Below are 7,350 nucleotides of genomic sequence, written 5' to 3'. Positions count from 1 at the left end.
TATTAAATAACAATATTTTAAAACAAGATGTCATAAATCATTTCATATACACCAATACAAAATTCTGTATCTAATGGATAATACAATCATTTAGATCAAAAATTTGATCTTTGATCACTACAATATAGTATATGTATCGCATGTGCCCATCCTTTGGGATGAGTTTCTACTACATCTACATGTAGAAGGATCCCACTGGTACATTTGTTGGTACATTGGACGATCTTTCGTTACTGCTGCAGTTTTTGTTGTAATCCCAAGGAAAGAATCTCTTAACTGTCACCATCCAAGAAACACAGGCGTGTCAGAACTGGCATTACTTGGGAAGACAGGTGTCAACGACTCCCTCCCCTTGTTATTGGTGTCAAAAATTACAACAAAATCTAACATCATAACATAGATCAAATATTAAGTTTAAAGAATGAGCCATTTATTTACGATAATGTTTACATCATTTGATTCCCAAAAAAAAAAGGACAGCATCTCCTTTGTAATTTGAATCAATTTTCAAAAGTCCAGTCTACAGCCATCTCATCCGAGACCCTCACGTGAGGATTAAGGCTCTTTTATCCATCATTGGACTACTAATTTCAAAGTAGATAAGCATTTCTTTCAAAATTTATGCATTTGTCCGACAAGAAAGGATAGCATCAAAAAGCACTTTATAAATATGGGTTCACCACAATATACTTACCTTCATCACAAGTGAGTTCTTGCATATAAAGATAGAAGTACAATTAAAGAGAATTAGTTTTTACTAGTATCGACAGTAAGTCATATTATAACCTTCTTCTACTAAGTAACGGCTATGCATATGGCCCTCGTAACCTTAAACAAGATACCTTAGTATTACGCTAATAACGTAGGATATGGTAGCACTGAAATGAAGCTACAATATCCTCACGTAAAGCATAATGGGCTCGATTTCCCTGAATACAAGATTCCACCTTTCATCTATTTATGAGATGATTAATAGCCATATATATACTAGTCAATGTATGACAGTCAATGTGTATAAATTTCGGCAACTACTCCTTGGTAACAGCTCATTATGTTAAAAAACCGTCAATGTCATCACCCCTGAAACCTTACCACATGTTCATTTCAAAGTTACAATATGTATGTCTTTTCGATTTGTGTAGGAATTTCGACAGCAATTCCCTCGTATTTGCTCAATATTTTCAAAAAACACCAGTCCAGCAATCATCTATGATACCTTCACATGAGGTTACTGACAAAAAAAATGTAGTGATAATCCTCTCACATAGAGAAGGAATACGACGTGGTTCGATAGATACGGCTACATATCATACCAAACCAAAAAGAATTTTTCATTCAAAAACCTATAAGCTAAGTCTGGTTGTACTAAGTAAGTGCAAATGCATCTATTTGTATGATCATAATCAACAAGCCTAATGTATGAAAGTCAGATTTATGCCAATTATCACCATCCATCAATCCCCAGATAGTACAGGTTGTGTATTCGATCAGATTCAAGTTTGAGTTGAGTAGCAGTTATGTGTGTACACTGTGTAATCGTGTTGCATCGATGTTAATCCTTTGAGCCATGCAGATGCTAGAAGGTGGGTTAGCATGCATAAACAGTAGACCAGTACCAATCCATTTTGTGTACAAACCCTGGTGTGTGTGTGTGTGTGTGTGTGTGTGTGTGTGTGTGTGTGTGTGTGTGTGTGTGTGTGTGTGTGTGTGTGTGTGTGTGTGTGTGTGTGTGTGTGTGTGTGTGTGTGTGTGTGTGTGTGTGTGTGTGTGTAAGCATATAGGAAGATCTTTGAACCTATGTAAACCTACGCAGATGTTCATGTAGAGGGTACAAATCCAAGCCTGAGGAAACCAAGAAGCTCTCCCATCAATTAAACAATTAAAAAACCAGAATATACACTTTCTACCGGACTGAGTAGATGTAGATGCACCTACCTGGACGATGTTGCTCTCCTGCTTGTTGAAGCAAGTGTTTTGTGTCAGAGCATATGCAGTAGTAGCCCGAAGATCAACTATGGTAGGGCAGACCATCTTGCTTGCCAATTTAATTTGATGTATGCACTAAGACACAAAAGAAGTTGAGAAGGCTGCTTCAAGGTACTGTTCCCCTGCTCAATAACAGATTGCAGAAGGTGCTTCGAGTATTGGAGGAGGCATACGGATGGGGGACCACTCCAATCCCTGTGTGCATATGATAGTAGCCCTTCATCCCAGGCCCTCGTTGCTCGAAGGGGCGAGAGAGAGAGAGAGAGAGAGAGAGAGAGAGAGAGAGAGAGAGAGAGAGAGAGAGAGAGAGAGAGAGAGAGAGAGAGAGAGAGAGAGAGAGAGAGAACGAGAGAGATGATCATCACATGTTCCAGATTCGGAATGGCGAGCAGGGAAGGGAGACACCGCATACAGTCCTCTATTAGCCAAGTGTGTGTGTGTGTGTGTGTGTGTGTGTGTGTGTGTGTGTGTGTGTGTGTGTGTGTGTGTGTGTGTGTGTGTGTGTGTGTGTGTGTGTGTGTGTGTGTGTGTGTGTGTGTGTGTGTGTGTGTGTGTGTGTGTGTGTGTGTGTGTGTCTGTGTCTGTGTCTATGTCTGTGTGTTTTATATTATGCAAGGCAAGTAAAGTGCCCAGAGCTGTGCTGGCGAGATATAAGCAGTAAGAGAACTGCCCAAGAAAATGGTACTATTTTTAAGGTGTATAATGCATGCACCAAAACACGCAGAGTGAGGTAAATCCAAGGGGGTTTGGTAAGCAAGTACATGGATTAGGAAAGTATAAAGAATCCAAGGGCACTTCAAATCCCAGAAGGACATAGCTAGATGTTGAAATTTATGAGGCATGTTGTCTACTACACAACTATGTTCATAAAATAGGTTCCACGGGGATATGCAAGGTGAGTCTGTGACCAAGGACTTGTCAGCTAGATAAGAGAGAGAGAGAGAGAGAGAGAGAGAGAGAGAGAGAGAGAGTGTGTGTGTGTGTGTGTGTGTGTGTGTGTGTGTGAGAGAGAGAGAGAGAGAGAGAGTCTCGGGGGATTCACCATGGAAAACTTACCGCACCACGTAAGTGCAGGGGAGGGGGGTTTTTTTACAAGTTACATAAGCGTATAAGTTAGGGGCAAGCCCCCAATAATTTATCTCCCAAGCTTAAAAATAAGGGAGGGAGTATCGTTTATAGGGTCAGGGGGAAGGGGGGGAGGGGAGAGGTGAGAAAAGGGGAAAATGAGAGGAAGTTTTTCTGTTTCAAAATCATGGCTTCCCAAAAGAGTCTGCTCTCAAACTTGTGAGTCAATAGCTACAAACATACATGCAAGAACTAACATTGCTTTGTATCAATTGCTTGTTCTGTGAGTATAGTTCATTTCTTGAGGGATGAAAGCTATAAGATTTTTTATAGATGCAAGTTTACACGGAGAACCTAACACAAATTTATAACCATGTTTTTTGAGTAATTTAGACGGGTCAGAATTGGATCAAGAGAAGTGGTTTCTTGATACGTTGCCAGTCACTATGCTATACGCTCTTTGAATAGTTTTACTCAGTTAAATCATGTGTATTCCCTAATATGAGTCGTATATAGGGGTTTTATCAAAGTTGTCCGCTCGCAGGTGGGGTCCCGTTTTGTATATAGAGTGAATCCCCTGGAGTGTGAGTGTGTAAGTGCTATACATGAAAGCTACATATCTTCTTTCGGAAGAGCCTCTGTGGCACAATCAAATACCAATGTTTGAATTCAGTTGGTCAAATCTTCAAGTTAATCTGCTAAAGTCTCATAGTTAGTAACGGTTTTTGTTCTCAGTGTGTGAGTATTTTTACATAAGGGTTATTTCTAGTACAAAATTGTGGCAAGTGTACAAAGCTTGGTTTGCTTGAGCTCTTAGGGTGAATTTGTGTATAGAAGTGAGCACATATATAAACGCAAGGTTCTCAATTCATGTTAGATTCCGTTACACCTTTTATCAATTTCTATAAATGCATGAAACAGATGGCACCTGAGTCATCGAAAATGGGTGAAATCTGGCCCTGTTTACTGATAGGATTTTGAAAATGCACAGAATGCTTGGGAGGGGTAGGAACCCACTACTAATGTGCTCATTCCTGTGCAAGCCCTCATGGACCTGTTGGTGCAATATGCTTTAAATGCAATTATTTTGTTCTTCTCGAGAAAGATGCCTACTACACAAGATGTGGGTCAGTGGGTATATTTCCTACTTAAACGCCAGGTAGTTCGAGGCGTTTACTTTGGCGCCAGAGGATTCTATGAAGTTTTGTTGGTAAACACCGATGCTCGTAATATGTTTCTTGAGTTATCTCCTTTGTATTTTGGTACTCATATGACACATGTATTTCCATGGGCTCTTATCAAGGACTACCAAAGCCTCATCTGTCATAAGTGCCCTATATGGGTGGAAACCGTTGACTTTCCATGCACCTGTCCAACACTTTCTTCCTATGCTCGCTTCTCATTTGGGGAAAGTAATTTGTCCTTCCAAACTTGATGCAAATATAAATTGCTTTTGTGTGCTTTGTGATACAGATGTTCCCACCCTTAAAGGCATCACTGTCAACTTGGGGGACCCGCTCGTTGGGATACGCCCTTTTAAGCTCATATGGGAAAAATTGGCAAATTCATGTTTTCGTTGTGGGAAATTTGGACACATGCAATATGAATGTCATGAGACTATTTTGCAACCTCCTCCTTCAATTGTCCCTCAACTTGTGGCTTTTAATGATAAGAGGCCTCTAATTCTAGATCCGCCACTACTCTGGCTTTTATGTCACTTGATGCTCTACCTTTGGATAAAGGTAAGGTCAACCCTGCGGCTTCCACAAATCTTCCGGGTAAAGGAAAGTCCCTATCTGTTCATAGACTAGGAATGAGGGGGAAAATGTGGATCCAGGGGAAGAATCTCCTTGAGTGACCCCCAAGAAGACGGTTAAAATAGGTTCACAACTCTCATCTCAGAGTTATGTACCTCCGAAAGTGAAATCAGTGGAGCAAAAACCTCTTCCTTGTTGCAGATGCATTGAATAAGGTGGTTCACTCTTACAGAGATGCAGTGGTTCATGGGACCTCTCCATCACCTGCAAGCTTTCCTTACTTTGAGACAGGCATGCAAAATAGTGTAGAGTTGCGGGCCGCTATGGTTTATGTGCTTATGGGCACGTCAACTTAGTCCCTTCCTTCCTTTGCCCATGTTCATATCTCTTGAATGCATAGTTGTGTTAAATGCATTGCATATAATGTGCACGGGATATGTAACCCTGATAAGTGAAGATTAAGATGGCATTATGTACATACATGTAAGGCAGGCATTGTGGTATTTCTAGATCATGCTCACCATGAGTATACCGGCCAATGCTCATATTTTGTAGGGTATTGGATAGCTTATGCTGGCTAGCAGGATTTTCAGGTGTTTTGATTATGGTTAGTCATGAGTTGCAGCCAATTTTGGTTATAATGATGCAGTGGGTCATTGGATGGTGGTTCAATGTACAATCAATGGCCAGATTTATGAATTATGTGGTGTCTATGCGCACATGGCCTCAGGGAAATGAGCTATTTTATGGCATGAGATATCTTCTTATCCATGGCTTTTAAATGCGCTACTTTGTGGTGATTTCTATAATGTACCTACTTTATCAAATAAGACCACAAGACATTCGCACATGCTGAGTATGATATTGCAGGCATGGACAGATCTCATTACATACACGGATGTTGGACTTGTAGACCCTTTTGCATCCCAATGTTTCGGGGTATGTTGTATGTGAAATGAGAATAGACCATTCTTTGTTTTTATCTTACCCTACTCCCGTTGTGATGATGTTGCGCTTTGGGCAACTACAGTGTGACCAGCCTCTTTCTAAGAATGGGCTGCTCCACATCAACAATGCATACCTTTCGCACGAAGAATTCCATGATATGATTTATGATGTTATCCCCCTCTAGTCGCTCAAATGCACTGATATTGTCAGGATTCGCTTTGTTGCACGTGTGTAGAGTGTAATTCAGGATTGTGGCATGCATTACGTGTTTCAATTGCATGGCAATGTTGAAGATGCCAAGCATGTGTATCAACATCTCCAACTCTTAGCAGACACATGTTTATTGTCTGAAAATGAATCTATAGCTCTTTGTCAGGCCCAGGTGTGTCTGCAGCATAATGATAAAAATTGGACAAATGGCAGACTCGTGCTCGCCATCGAGCGTTTGTGGATAAGGGATGTGCCTCAAATCAGTTTTTTAAGCACTTGCATCGTTCAAGGGCTTCTCAAATTATTTAGCGAGTTATACTCCGACCAGGCGCTTGGACAGCCTCAAAACATGAGCTTGCGGATGCCATGGTTTCCCATTTTAGGAATGTTTTTTTCGCTCCTCGTGTGGCTTCTACTAAGGTTCTTCATGCACATCAACTTTTGTTATCTACATTGCATTCAATTATCTTGCCTCAAGATGCTTTAGCCATGGAGGTGGATTTTACAGAAAATGAATTGCACTCAGCATTGCTTGCTCTCGGGTGATGGCGTTTGCCTAGTTGGGATGGCCTCACTATGGAGTTTTTTATCTCGTTTTGGGAGCATTTGAAAGAACCTTTGCTCTACATGATGAACGTTGCGTAGGTGAAACAGAATTTGCCAATATCTTGGAAAGAGGGTTTGTTGAAGTTGTTGCCTAAAAAAGTGCCTTGTGAGCAGTTCTAGCAGTGGTGGCGGACGATTACTCTTATGCTGGTTATATATAAAATCTTGGCAAAAATAATTGTGAATCGTATCGAGGAACCTCTTATGCCAGGTATCCATTTTGCACAGTATGGCTTCATTCCTCGTCTCCAAATTTTGGATAATCTGGCTAATGTTTTGATTGGAATGGAATATGCCAAGTATACGCAGCAGGATGTTCTCATAATGCAGGTAGACATTGAAAAGGCTTTTGATACGGTGCAGTGGATTGCTACCACAATGCTAGCCCTTGGATTTGGTCCAAAGTTGGCCAATATGTTGTATACTTTCTGTACGCTCATAGTACGTCTTCACGCCTTCTTGATCGTGAGTGGACTGAACCTCGGCCTCTTAGATTCTCTATCAGACAGGGTTGCCCACTTAGCACCTTGGTGTATGCCATTGCCACTCACCCCTTGTTATTGCATTTGTATTACTTGACTTCGCTCAGTCGTCTTCACGGGTGAAAGTACTCAATGGAAATGACTTTATAGAACATGCCTATGCTGATGATTCCTTCTGCATCCCCCGCAATAATCAGGAGGACGTGCGAGAGATTATGGAGGCATTGAATGTATTTGGTTCAGCAGCAAGCCTTAGGGTTAACTTTCAAAAATCCAAACTCTTGCCTCTTGGTGCT

Source organism: Adiantum capillus-veneris, chromosome 4, assembly GCF_014529385.1.
Source record: "Adiantum capillus-veneris isolate H3 chromosome 4, ASM1452938v2, whole genome shotgun sequence".
NCBI lineage: Eukaryota > Viridiplantae > Streptophyta > Polypodiopsida > Polypodiales > Pteridaceae > Adiantum > Adiantum capillus-veneris.
The sequence above is the reverse complement of the archived record's forward strand: the minus strand, read 5'-3'. Positions refer to the sequence as shown.